Source organism: Sapajus apella, unplaced genomic scaffold (genome assembly GCF_009761245.1).
Source record: "Sapajus apella isolate SASKATOON/1434 unplaced genomic scaffold, GSC_monkey_1.0 scaffold36, whole genome shotgun sequence".
NCBI classification, from domain to species: domain Eukaryota; kingdom Metazoa; phylum Chordata; class Mammalia; order Primates; family Cebidae; genus Sapajus; species Sapajus apella.
The window spans coordinates 35,357,778-35,371,278 of record NW_022436976.1 but is presented as its reverse complement, the minus strand read 5'-3'; the positions used below and the strand labels follow the sequence as shown (position 1 = coordinate 35,371,278).

Sequence of the window (13,501 nt, the reverse complement as noted above, 5' to 3'; positions counted from 1 at the left end):
TGATGGCTGTCTCTAGGGATTGTGCTTCCCTCATGATGTTTTGAAAATCTCCTTTGAAAATACAGGTTGATTGGTGTTTGTTAGGATTCTTCTAAGATTACTTTTATACCCTTTGCTACAAGGACTAAGGTATGTTCCAAGTGAAGGTGGGAGGCAAAGTCAAATGCTTAAAAGTTTCCCTGTTTACAGAGGTCCCCTCACATATCTAGCAGTAAACCCCAGAAGTGAATCTGAGACATGAATATCTTAAAAAACAAAATTATATGTTCAGAGAAGCATTAACACAGCAGGATTGCTAGTGTTTGAAAGGCCTGCTTACAAGGTTGGCCCTTGGTTGGCATCTAGAAAGTTGGGTTTGAGAAGGGTTACCATTATTCCTAGAACTGATGAGTGGCTCATTATGCCTAAACTGTGCAAACAATATAGTTTATGAGAACACTTGCTTTCCTTCTGGGAGTTTGGTATTTTGGTATATGTCTGGCAGAGTGTACCTATGCGGTCAACCCCCAATAAAAACCCAGGGCACAGAGTCCCTATAAGCTTCCTTGGTTGGCAACATTTCATATGGGCTGTCTCAAATCATTGCTGCGGGGAATGAAGCACATCCTCTGACTCTACTGAGAGAGGACCCTTGGAAGGCTGTGCCTGGTTTCCCCTGGGCTTTGCCCATGTACCCTTTCTCTTTGATGATTTTACTTTGTATCCTTTTGCTGTAATAACTCATAACCACAAGCCTGATTATATGCTGAGTCCTGTGAGTCTTCCTAGGAAATCATTGAACTTAGAAATAGTCTTGGGGACCCCCAACACATATGAAAATGTTTTCTGCTTAAGATAAAGAGCACAGACTTTGGAGGTTAGTGTCCCAGTTATATCAGTTACTATGTGTGTGGTATGGAAACATCACTTAATATCTCTTAGCCCCAGTTGTCTTACCTGTAAAATAGGACCACTATCTATGCTTTAGGGTTGTATGAAGATTAAATGAGAGAATACTTTCTGAAATGTCTGCACAAGGTCGGGCATGGAACACAACATTAATAATTGTTAATTCCTCCATCTAACTAAAAGCTGGAAAATGCTGTAAGAACTGAAGAGGTCACAAAGAAAACTTTCACAATGGAGACCCACCACCTCTTGGAAGGCTCAGGACAAACTGTTCTTAAAACTAAGCAGAAAACTGTACCAACAAAAGTCACTGAAAACTTCTCAGATGTTTGGTCACATTTCTGTGCAACCCTAGCTGAGAGGATTTTGCTTTGTGGAAAAAGTAGTGTGGAGAAAAGAAGAGAGAATATGCTTCCTTAGAGGAAAGTAGGAGTGAAAGTGAGATGGTGTGTGTCATCCTATACACCAGGCATAGGTACAGTTGGTGAGCTGTGCTATTCTTTCCCAGTGCAAGGTTTACACATCTTAAAGCCTTACGTCTTGGGTGTACCATGTGCCATGTCTGTGCCCTCACATTATCTCACTTAATTATTTTTAACTTCTTATTTTTTTATAGAGAAGGGGTCTCTCTATGTTGCCCAGGCTGGTCTCGAACACCTGGGCCCAAACAATCCTCCTATCTTGGCCTCGCAAAGAGTTGAGATTATAGGCTCATGCCACTGCACCTGGCCTTCACTTAATTCTTATAACCAGCCCATAGGTGGTTATTATTATCTGCCTTTTACAGGTGAAAGAACCAGTTTAGACTGGTTATATGGCTTGCCCAAGGCCCCCCCGATAGTTGGTTCTTTATATTATATCATCATGCTGTCTCCCTGTCATGATCGCCAAGGCTCAGAACCCATTTTTACTGCATTTTACTAAGGGGACTACAATAAATAGTGGACTTTCTTCCAAGGAAGAGTCTATTATAATGCAATTGGCAAAGTGCAGGTCACTGTCATATTAAGAATAAAGAATGTGTCTAAAAACTTATTTTTTAAAAGGCTAGAGATAGGTCAAAAGCAGTGACTTTTGGGACACGGATTAAAGAAGCTAACCCATTAACAACTCAAATGGCATGGCCCTCTGCCAGTTACCAAGTATTTTCATTATCACTTTTGATCTTATCATCACAATTTATCTGTGAGGACACATGACATTATCCTCACTTAAAAGATGAAGTAGCTGAAATACAGAAAAGAGAAGTGATGTACTTAGAGTAACTCAGCAAATAGGTGGAAATGCCAGCATTACGACAAAGATCTGTCTGACTCCAAGTACAAAGAGGACAGGAAAATCTATGGAGCCATTTATCAAATACTTAGTCTAGGCATTGGGAACCTTTACATCCAACCATCTCTCCAATCTTCCCTTGCCTGGTGGTATTTCTATCATCTCATTTTAAAGACTACAATACTCTTAATTATTCTTCTGGGTTCAGTCTTTATTCCAAGTGAATTCATCTTTCCAGGTTGACAGTGAGATATAACAGAAAGAATTACTACCTTCACATTTAATTGCCAGCTCTGCCACTGTGTGGCTATGTGATCTTGGTTAAAACACTTCATTTACAGTTTCAGTTTAGAAGCTATAAAATTCAGATAATATCTGCCTGGTATAAAAGGTTTTGGATATGAGTTTGAAATCCACTTCTTTGAGCTTTTTTATTTCTTAACTGTAAAGTAAGGATACCCCAATCTCATAGGGTTGTTGTAAGAATTCAATTACATGGTACCTATAACGTGCCTAGCACTTTAATACATAATGGGAACACATAATGGGAACTCAATAAATAGAAGACAGCATTATTATTATTTCACAGGCTGTTTGTTCATATACATCATTAATTCATTCATTTAACAGGTATTTACTGAGTATCAGTTAGGTTTCAGGTACTATCCTAGGTGGCAGGAATGTAGCAGTTAACAAATAAAGTTCCTGCCCTCTAAGAACTTTTATTCTAGTAGTGGGGAGACAATAAACAACTATATACCTATTACGTCAGACAGTGAACAGTTCAGTGGAGAAAAAGAGCAGGATAAGAGGAATAGGGGTTGTCAGTCTGGCAGGGTGGGGAAGGTAGCGCAAAGAGGGGAGGGAAGGAAGACTATTATTTTACATGGGTTGGTCAGCAAAGGCCTCAATAAAAAGGCAGTATTTGAGCAGGAAGTGAGAGCATAAGCACTATCTAGAGGAGGACTATTTTAGTAGAAGAAAGAGCAAGTGCAAGGCCCTGAAGTGGCCACATGTTTCATGGTGTTGTACAAATAGCAAAGACAACAGGGTAAATGGAAATGACTGAGTGGGAGAGGGGTCAGAGAAATGCCAGGTAATTAGATCAAGAAAGGTCTTTCATTCTGAACTGGATGGGGAGCTATTACAGGGTTTGAAAAGATAAGTGATGTGATTTGCCTTATTTAAAAAATCACTGTCTTTTTTGAAAACAAGACTGAAGGGGATCGCAGATGGAGGCAGAGGCCAGTAGGACATCACTATAATCATCTGAACAAGACAGTATAGGGGTTTGGGTTAGGGTTCACTTGTAGAAGTAGTGAGAAGTAGATTCTGGGTATACCCTGAAAGTAAAACCAACAGATTTTGCTTATGAGTTGGATGGAGAAATGAGAGAAAGAGTCATCAAACATAACACTAAGGTTTCTTGCCTGAACAAAAAGAATGAAGCTGACATTTAATGAGACAAGGAAGACTATGGGTGGAGCAGGTTTGGGGGGATAGTAGGAATTAGGAGTTCAGTTTTGACTATGTTTCATGTGAGATGCCTACTGGATGCTAAGTGGAGTAGACAGCTGTATGTAGAAATGTCTGGAGATGAGAGAATTTAGACTGGATATATACATTTGTGAATTGTAACTGTGTATATTACATTTATCGCCATAAGACTGGATGAGCTCACTTAGATAATGACAGTAGAAGGAGATCAAAGGACCGGCATTTATTGAGCACCTGCTATGTGCTAGTAATGTGAATCTGTAAATTATGGAATACTGTATGCGTAATTATTCTTACTGTGATGATAATCATGATGACTACATCATTCTGTTACTCAACAGATTTTGCATGGAATAAAGCCAAGCTCCTTTGCCTGGTATTCCAGGTTTTACATATCCTGTCCTCAATCTTCCTTCAGCCTTTTCTCAGGACTTTATTATACAAAGCCCCCTTGTTTCAGCCAGTTTGGTCTACACTCTACCATCTAGCCATGGCTTTGTGCTTTTCAACATTAGCCCTTTTTTCTCAAGCTGTCCTAGCTATTGGAGAATGTTCTTCTCTTAGCAACCCACCAAAAAATCCTATCTATCTCAGTTTTGTTTAACTGCTATATCTTTTAAACAGCCTTTCTTGGTTACCTAGGCCATCGAGAGTCTACTGCCCCTTTGGCTTGTCTATTCTTTGGACCTACTGCAAGAACTGCATATAGGGATTGTTTGTATGAGAGGCTGAAATATTCTTAAATGTGGGACCATGCCTTATTCCTTGGCATGACAATAAGCAGAGTGGTGGGCAAAACAAAACTGTATTGGATAAACAGGGTGTGAAATACAAGTAAGTGTATATTTTACCAGCATTTGGCAGTGACCCAGAAATAGGAATTACAAGGTAAAATGAGGAAATCAGAGATAATGAAATCTTTCCAAATATATAACACTGAGCTTCATTTACATGTTGAAAGTATTTTTCTAGATGATAATCCACCTGACTGATTTATTTCTTATCAGGCTCAGGAGGCATGATAACATAAGGATTAAGAACACAGGCTCTGCAGTCATATACCTAAGGTTTGTATTTAGTTTTGATATTTACTACAACATTGGGCAAGTTACCTAACCTCTTTTTTGTCTCAGTTTCCCTATTCCAAAGCGAATATGAGTATTTATCTCAAGGACAGTTTTTAGGATTAAGTGAGATAATGTATATAGGGCACTTAGAATAGTGCCTCGTATAGTAAGCCCTCAATAAATATTATTAAAAAAAATTTTTATCCTGAACATTTGGCTATAGGATAATCATCATGCTCATCATCACTTTTCATATTTGAATGGTACCTCACAAGTTACAATGCATTTTTATGCACATTTCCTTATTTGAGCAATAAGTCCTGGGAGATAAGCAGAATTTAATGTTTCTATTTTATAGAGAACTGAGATTTGGAGAGGGGGGTGTGCCTTGTTCAAGGTTACACAGCTACTAAATGATCTTCTGATTCTCAGTTCCTTCCTCTGTATCATTGTTTTCTCTCTTTTTCATCTAGTCAATCATTCTAGTGATAAAGCAGAGACCCCTTAGAATTATGAGTTTTCAGACTGATTCAGTGTGTAAGGAAAGCATCACTGTTAGGGGATAGGAAAGGGGAGATGTTAACTGAAAAGTACAAAGTTACAGTGAGACATGAAATATAAGTCCTAGACACTGACTGCACAGCATGGTAACCACAGTTAATAATAATGTATTAAATATTTCAAAATTGCTAAAAGGGTAGATTTTAAAAGTTCTCACCTTTTTAAAAAGAAAGTAGGTGAGGTGACGATATGCTAATTAGTTTGATTCACTCTTTCTACAACGAATATATATATATCAAAAGATCACATTGCACCAGGTGCAGTGGCTCATGCCTGTAACCCTAGCACTCTGGATGGCTAAAGTGCGCAGATCATTTGAGCCCAGGAGTTTGAGGCTAGTCTGGGCAACAAGGCGAAATCCCATTTCTATAAAAAATACAAAAATTAGCTGGGTGTGGTGTCTTGCACCTGTGGTCCCAGCTACTCAGGAGGCTGAGGTGGGAGGATCACTTGAGCACAGGAGGCTGAGCCTGCAGTGAGCCATAATCACGTCACTGCATTCCAGCCTTGATGACAGGCACTCTGTCTCAAATGACAACAAAACTGCATCACATTGTACCCCATAACAATATAAAATTATATGACAATTAAAATTTTATTTTTATTTATTTTTTTGAGATCATGACACTGCACTCCACTCTGTTGCCCAGGCTGGAGTGCAGTGTCATGATCTAGGCTCGCTGCAACCTCTGCTTCCCAGGTTCAAGTGATTCTCGTGTCTCAGCCTCCCAAGTAGAGTAGGTGGGATTATAGGTGCATGCCTTCACACCTGACTGACTTTTGTATTTTTAATAGAGGCAGGGTCTCACCATGTTCATCAGGCTGGTTTCAAACTCCTGGCCTCAAGTGATCTGCCTACCCCAAGTGCTGGGATTTCAGGCATGAACCACTGTGCCCGGCTGACAATTAGAATTAAAAAAATTTAACACTTCTCTTTTTCTGGCTGGAACCATGGGGGGTACAGAAGAGAAGAAGGTTCCTGCTGTGCCGGAAACCCTTAAGAAAAAGCAAAGGAATTTCTCAGAGCTGAAGATCAAGCACCTGAGAAAGAAGTTTGCCCAAAAGATGCTTTGAAAGTCAAGGAGGAAGCTTATCTATGAAAAAGCGAAGCACTATCACCAGGAATATAGGCAGATGTACAGAACTGAAATTCGAATGACAAGGATAGCAAGGAAAGCGGGCAACTTCTATCTACCTGCAGAACCCAAATTGGCATTTTTCATCAGGATCAGAAGTACCAATGGTGTGAGCCCAAAAATCCAAAAGGTGTTGCAGCTTCTTCACCTTTGTCAAATCTTCAGTGGAACCTTTGTGAAGCTCAACAAGGCCTCAACTAACACGCTGAGGATTGTAGAGCAATATACTGCATGGGGGTACCCAAATCTGAAGTCAGTAAATGAACTAATCTACAAATGTGGTTATGGCAAAATCAATAAGAAGCGAATTGCTTTGACAGATAACGCTTTGCTCGATCTCTTCATAAATATGGCATCATCTGCAAGGAGGATCTGATTCATGAGATCTACACTGTTGGAAAATGCTTTAAAGAAGCAAGTAACTTTCTGTGGCCCTTCAAATTATCTTCTCTAGGAGGTGGAATGAAGAAAAAGACCACCCATTTTGTAGAAGGTGGAGATGCTTGCAACAGGAAGGAGCAGATCAATAGGCTTATTGGAAGAATGAACTAAGGTGTCCACCATGATTATTTTTCTAAGCTGATCAGTTAATAAACAGTACTCGCTCTCAAGCTGAAATATATTGTTGTCTTTGTGATTTTTTTGTTGTTGTTGTTAGCCTGCCTCTGTCTTCCCTTCACTATTGTGGTAAGTCTGGTGTGTGATAAAATTAAGCCAAATCAACAGGCCGTTACATGCAAAATTAGGGTCTAGTTTGTGTGGAAGATATCTCTTGGGTTTTTAAAAGGCTTTTCTCTACAAAAGATCTTAATTTTTTGCCTTTGAACTGTGTTGAATGATTCAAACTGGGATTATTCTAAGAAAGACTGTTTCACAAACATTTGTACATGATTTGTAGGTAAAGTAATACAACTTTGGTTTATGGAAAAAACTGAATTTAGTTGCTAAAATTCATTTTTCAGGCTTTTCCTTGTTTATAAACTACCATGTAAATGTGTTGTTTTCCTTTTGCATTCCATTTTTGTGTTCCTGTTTTGCATCTTTTGCCATACTTAGGTGAATTACTAATAACTGTTACATATTGTGGGTATCATGAATGAAGAAATAAAATTTGTGCCCAGGGATGAAAATTATTTCAGAGCATCTGGTGAAATTAATGAGCAAAAACTTGAAAGGTTTTGGGTATTTTATAAATAACATTCCTCTATATTTCATGTATCATCTCACCTAGACTAGTGAACAATGTAGAGTGTAACATGAAGTACACACAGTAAAAGTAAAAATGTTTGCGGTCCTCAAAAAAATTTTAAATATAATTTAGAAAATAATAAATTTATTAAAAAAATGAATAACCTGAAGAAATATAAACTGCGCTTGCTAGTACTTTTCCTTTTAATTATGTTGCTGTTGTGTCAGGTTAGAGTTTCATATACAGACAAGCAGCAGCTGTATTACTCTTTTAAACCTTTTGCTATTTACATTCTTTTGGATGTTGTAAATATTATGTAAACCATTTTTTACCAAATGACTTCTACCTATAAATTCAGGTGTGCTGTCAAAATAATCTAGGAGCATTTTTCTTTACAACATAACTTTTGAAAATAAGGCAACTGAGAGAGGCGTAAGGGGCAGTCCTCAGTGATCATTAATTAATTGAATGTGTACCCTCAAGCAACTAATGTCTCCTCAAGACCTTATGTTCCCCTACTAAAACCACACCTGTCTTGGTATCTCCCAACGCTGACACAAGAGGAGTAGGATAATTCTGTGAATGTATATGGTACCTTAGTGAGGTCTCTTGTTTCTTTCAGTCAAGCAGTTTATTGTGGTTTAATGGTGAAATGCATGCGGTGAGGAGGTAATCAGAAGTGTGAGAACTGAGCAGGAAAAGGGGATGGTGTGAAATTTTGAAAGATTTTATATGCCATGGTAAGGAGTTTAGACTTTTCCTGTGGGCCATTAGAACCACTGGAGGCTTTTAAGCAAGGGGGCGGGGTGAGGGGGAGAGAGGGAGAGAGAGAGAGAGAGACAGAGAGAGAGAGATAGAGAGAGAGAGAGAGAGAGATCATCAAAGCTGTTTAAAAAAATAACTCGAGAGACAGTGGGGAGGATAGATGTGGGGAGGCAATGCTGGAGGTAGGGAGATGAATTAGGAAGCCATAGGTTTAATTTGGACTATGACGACTTGGGCAGTGGTATACAGGGAAAGCGAATAAAAAAACAGATTTGAGAGAAGTTTGCATGGAAAATTAATATTGCAACCATCTAGATATTAGTTGTGTTCCATTACACAATCTTAGTTATTTTAATCTGAATGTTGATTATTCAGGGATATTGGAAAATCTCAAATAACCAGATATAGTGATATAAAATACCTGAGGGAAATGGAACAAGCTCAGCAGCAGTACCTTTAACACGTAGTTCACCAATTAGATGCTTCATCTTGGTTTATTTTGAGAACAAAGCTTTTAAGATATAGGTCGTTCAATGGCATTAAAGTTTTTCCTTCTGGCTCTTGTTTTTTAAAAAAATAAAACTTAGTCTAATATAAATTGAAAATCAATCCCACTGCAATATTAGAGGTATTAACATATGAAGGTTGCTGAAGTACAAAATATTTAAAAACACTGGTGCTTGCTGCTGCAATTTATTGCATTTACTAGGTGGTCTCTAATGTTGATTTTCTAGTTCTATGACTCTAATTTTAAAGTAGAAGTCTATAATTTATTAACAGTTTTTTAAAAGGACTCAATAATCTCAAAAAGCAATGGTCATGAGAAAACTTGGGTGTCAGTATCAGCTCTGCTTTTATAACTGTTCAAGTGACTTAAGTGCTTAATTTGATTCTCCCATCAGTAAAGTGGCAGCATTGGCCTTCATATCTCTGAGATCCTTTGCAAATATCAGATATTAAGATTTCAATGATATATTCTTAAGGCTGGGTTACATCTAGATATTTGAAACTCAAATTTGATATCCATCACTGTTCTAGAGAAAGAATTTACTGCTGCCATGCTTTCTTTACCTATAAGCCCTTCCCACCTCTTCTGCCTCTGTCTATTTAGGTTTTATGTGGTATCAACACAGTAATTTATATTCATTTAATATAACCCTTACCATAACCCTCTCAGATATTATCATTTCTCTTTCAAAGATGAAGAAATAAAAGTTCAACAGGGTCAAGTAAGTTGTCCAATGTTCAGTGTAATGGAGTGAGATTCACATGCAAGTCTACCACTGAAACATTTGCTTCTGACTGTGTTATTCTGCTTCCACTCACTGAACATCTCTCTGTGCAAGGCTCACGTCAAATTCACTTCCTTTTTAACGCTGAAACTAGTTATCCTTCTAACTGTGGGTATAATTTGTAATGCAATTTGCTTTAGATGTGTGTTTTTACTAGAATGTGAACTCTTCAAGGTCAGTAACAATTTTTTAAAAATTTCTGTATCACCAGCGCTGGTATGAAGGCTGACACAGAGTGGTTGCACAGCAAATGTTTTGCTATAACGAGAGAACAAATACATGAATTAAATGTGAATTAAACTGCTTTTATTTCCTTATGGTGGCAAACAGTATCCTTGTGTTATCTATGAAGTCAGGTCAAACTTCATCTAGCAGTAGCTTGCCATTGTTTTTCTTCACTGTGTTTGCATTGTTTAGCTTGGTTCTTAGCACAATAAAAGTGGGTGGTGACAGAGGAAGGAATTTTTATAAATTTGAAAGGCTTTTTTTTCCCCAGTACATTTAAAAAAACCTTTACTGAAGGCCTACCCTAGGAAAATCCTGCTGGAGTGTGCTTATACTCATTCTCCTGCTCCTTTAAGTCTTAGAGGGTGACACAATAATTATAAGTTATAGTTACACAAAAAGAAACCTAGAAAGATGGGATAAAATATAAATTCCTTCATTACTTTGTTTTAGAGATAAAATATAAGAATATAGTTTATTCCTGAATGCATGTCTGTTTGGTGATTCATACCCATAAATCTGGAAAAAGGCATATTCTCTAGGCTAGAACAGGTTGTATGTATGTAATCATACAACAGAGTTGTGTGATTGTATCACTGGCAATACACATGGGCTATCAGTGGACACCTGGAGTTCACCTGCCATTCCTCATCCTCCTTTTCTAGTTCTTTCCAGTCATTTTGTAAACTGAAAGACCTTGTTCTCCAATTTTAGGTAGAGCTCCTCTGAAGAATGTGGATATGGGTAGGCAAAAAATGGACTTAGATGAGCCTTAATGAAATTCTTGGTTTTATGAATTGAAAGACCTCACTTTCCAATCGTAGGCAGAGCTCCTCTGAGGGATGCGGATATAGGTAGACAAAAAAACAGAGAGAAGAGTTGTGGGATAAAGAAATAAGGAGAAGGGAAGAATGGAAAGATGGGGGAGAAGATAAAACTGGTAAAATAGGATTGGAAAAAAGAGAAGGGGAAGAAGAGGGGGGAGGGGAGAAAAGGGAAGATAAGGAAGTGGCACAGAAGAGGAAGGCTGGGGGATACTGACAACCTCATGACAAGTGGCATGAGTGATAATCAGCTTTTCTGGGAAGGGCCTATGTCTGGGCCACTGTAGGTCCGGAGAGGAGCTGGGGGGCTGGCAGCAGTCCCTTACTCTAACTCAGAGACAGGAGTTGGACTATAGGAAGAGTAGTGGGGTGAGTGCCCTTACTCAGCTTTTAGGATTCAACTACCTTATTTCCAATACAATGCCCAAGTAAGGCAAATGGGCGACTGATGCTCACATGGCTCTAACATGTCCAAGAGGTAGAGCTCTGGAAATAAATACTATTCCTTCTCTTAGTAATTGTTATTAGCAAAATAGGGGAAACACACACACACACACACATACACACACTCACAAAATCAAGTAACTCAATGCTTCCACAACTTAACAATCAGCTTTTCTGGGGAAGGCCTAAGTCTGCTGCTATTCTGGTTGTCGTACAGTGCTCAGTTCAGGGAAGTATGCCCAGTAGACATTTAGTAAATGGTTAGACAGCTGGGAAATCTTAACATGAAGTATTATTTTGGTTGGGGGTGGGTAGCAGGCATGGGAGGTACAGAAGAACACTTAACAAGTCCTCTGCTGAGAAACCAGTCTCTGCTTTGTGGAGAAAAGGCTGAAGACACAATTAAGACTCCTAGAGTTAAGGCTTATATTATTTGTTATTAAAGAGGCAAGGTCTTAAGATGTGCTTTTTAACAGTCTTTAGTTTGGCTGTAATTTAAGATGACTTTTACAAATTAGAGCCTAATCCTTGCAGACACAGATGGCTGTTACAGAATAGCCTTGCAAAAACACTAGTCATTTGACTTGAAAGATAACTCAGAGAAGAATGAAGGGTCTTTAACTCTCACCCCACCCCTGGCTCTAGGAGGCCTAAAGAGTCCTGGGTGGGCTTTCTTAGTTTAGGTCTGGAATCTGGGTGGGCCTAGAGCATCTGTTCTTATTTGGAACAGCCTCTCTGTCCATTCTGGAACCAGAGATTAGGGGAGCCTGAGGTTGTTAACATTCAACAACAGTTACTGATGCTTATGTGTGAGGCACTATGCTGGCAACCACAGGGAGATAGTAGCAGGCCCCAGAACACTCTGCATTTCGCTGCACATTTCTCCTGCTTCCTTTCAACAGGAACTTTCCACGGTCCACAGTTTTACCCTGTGGGAAGAAGTTCTTAATACTGATCAAAAAGCCTAGCTTCTTTTAAGATATTTTTACCCCATCCCTGTCAGTAACAAGCTTTAAAGTTTAATTTGAAAGAAAATAAAGTTTAAGTTTAAAAGACAGAAAGTCCTTAGACTCTATTTCTTCTAGTACCTCCATTTTTAAAAATGAGGCCCACCCAGAAAGGGAGTGACTTAAAACTAAGGGTTGGGAAGGGCAAACTTAGCTCCTAAGTTTTTTAAGTTCTCTGAGGTGAGATTTTCATCAAAGAACATAAAGTATGAGAACCAGGCTGATCTTGAACCTTCTGATAATGGTTCTTTGTTAAATGTTCACACACTGAGAGTTCAACTTCAGTGACAGAAGTTAAGGTAGTTTTCTTACTTGGCTGTGTGATGAGAACATATGTAGGCATGTGTTCCCTTGTGCATGCCTGTATGCCTTATATACAAATAAAGGGGATGACCTTGGAGCAGTAGGCAGGGCTAGTGAGAAAAGGAACAATAGTCAGGACCTGGGAATCCACTATAGTCTCCTGGGCTTAGAAATAAATAAGTGGCAAGATCCTCTTTCCACCCAGAGAGGATATCACTAGTTTCTGTCTCTATGCTGCAAACCTGACAGCCAATGTGGGAGACTTAGATGAGCTTTAATGAAATTCTGGATTTTGGTATGCTAGGTTACTATACCTAATCTAGGTATATCTAATATAGGTTACTATACTATACCTACTAGGTGACTAGATTAGGTATAGTAACCTAGCATAATGAAATCACAGAATATTAAGATTTACTGTATATTTCAGAGCTAAGCAAGTCCAAGTCCCATCCCACACAAAGCAGGAATACCAGGAATGAATCCTTCTCCATATATATCTGTTACTGCTGAAAAGGGTAGTACCTGGTAATCTCCAATGATAGGAAAATTAACACTTCACAACACAAGATATTCCTTTCTTAGAAAATGCTCTGGTCTTTACTTATTTAGAGGTAATGTTCCTCAAATGATATGATTTCCAGTTCCCTCACCTTCCTACCGGCCCTGCTCCAGACATGCTCCTATTTCTTCAGGCTTCCTTTTTCAGCATGAAGCCTAAAGGCTCTTTCAGGGGTATCAGGGGTAGTTTTTAAAAATTTTTTATTTCCGCCGGGCGCGGTGGCTCAAGCCTGTAATCCCAGCACTTTGGGAGGCCGAGGGGGGTGGATCACGAGGTCAAGAGATCGAGACCATCCTGGTCAACATGGTGAAACCCCGTCTCTACCAAAAATACAAAAAATTAGCTGGGCATGGTGGCGCATGCCTGTAATCCCAGTTACTCAGGAGGCTGAGGCAGGAGAATTGCCTGAACCCAGGAGACGGAGGTTGCGGTGAGCCGAGATCGCGCCATTGCACTCCAGCCTGGG

The 13,501-nt window shown here is 39.0% G+C and overlaps 1 protein-coding gene and 1 pseudogene across 3 annotated transcripts in view; one reads left to right on the top strand and one right to left on the bottom strand.

Annotated features, from left to right (window-relative positions):
• FAF1 (Fas associated factor 1) overlaps positions 1 to 13,501 on the bottom strand; it is a 527,910-nt gene that overhangs the window by 21,265 nt on the left and 493,144 nt on the right. The window lies entirely within an intron of this gene.
• On the top strand, positions 6,116 to 7,686 carry LOC116564120 (annotated as a pseudogene). The gene has a single exon (XR_004274735.1). The product of XR_004274735.1 is annotated as a 60S ribosomal protein L7 pseudogene (transcript).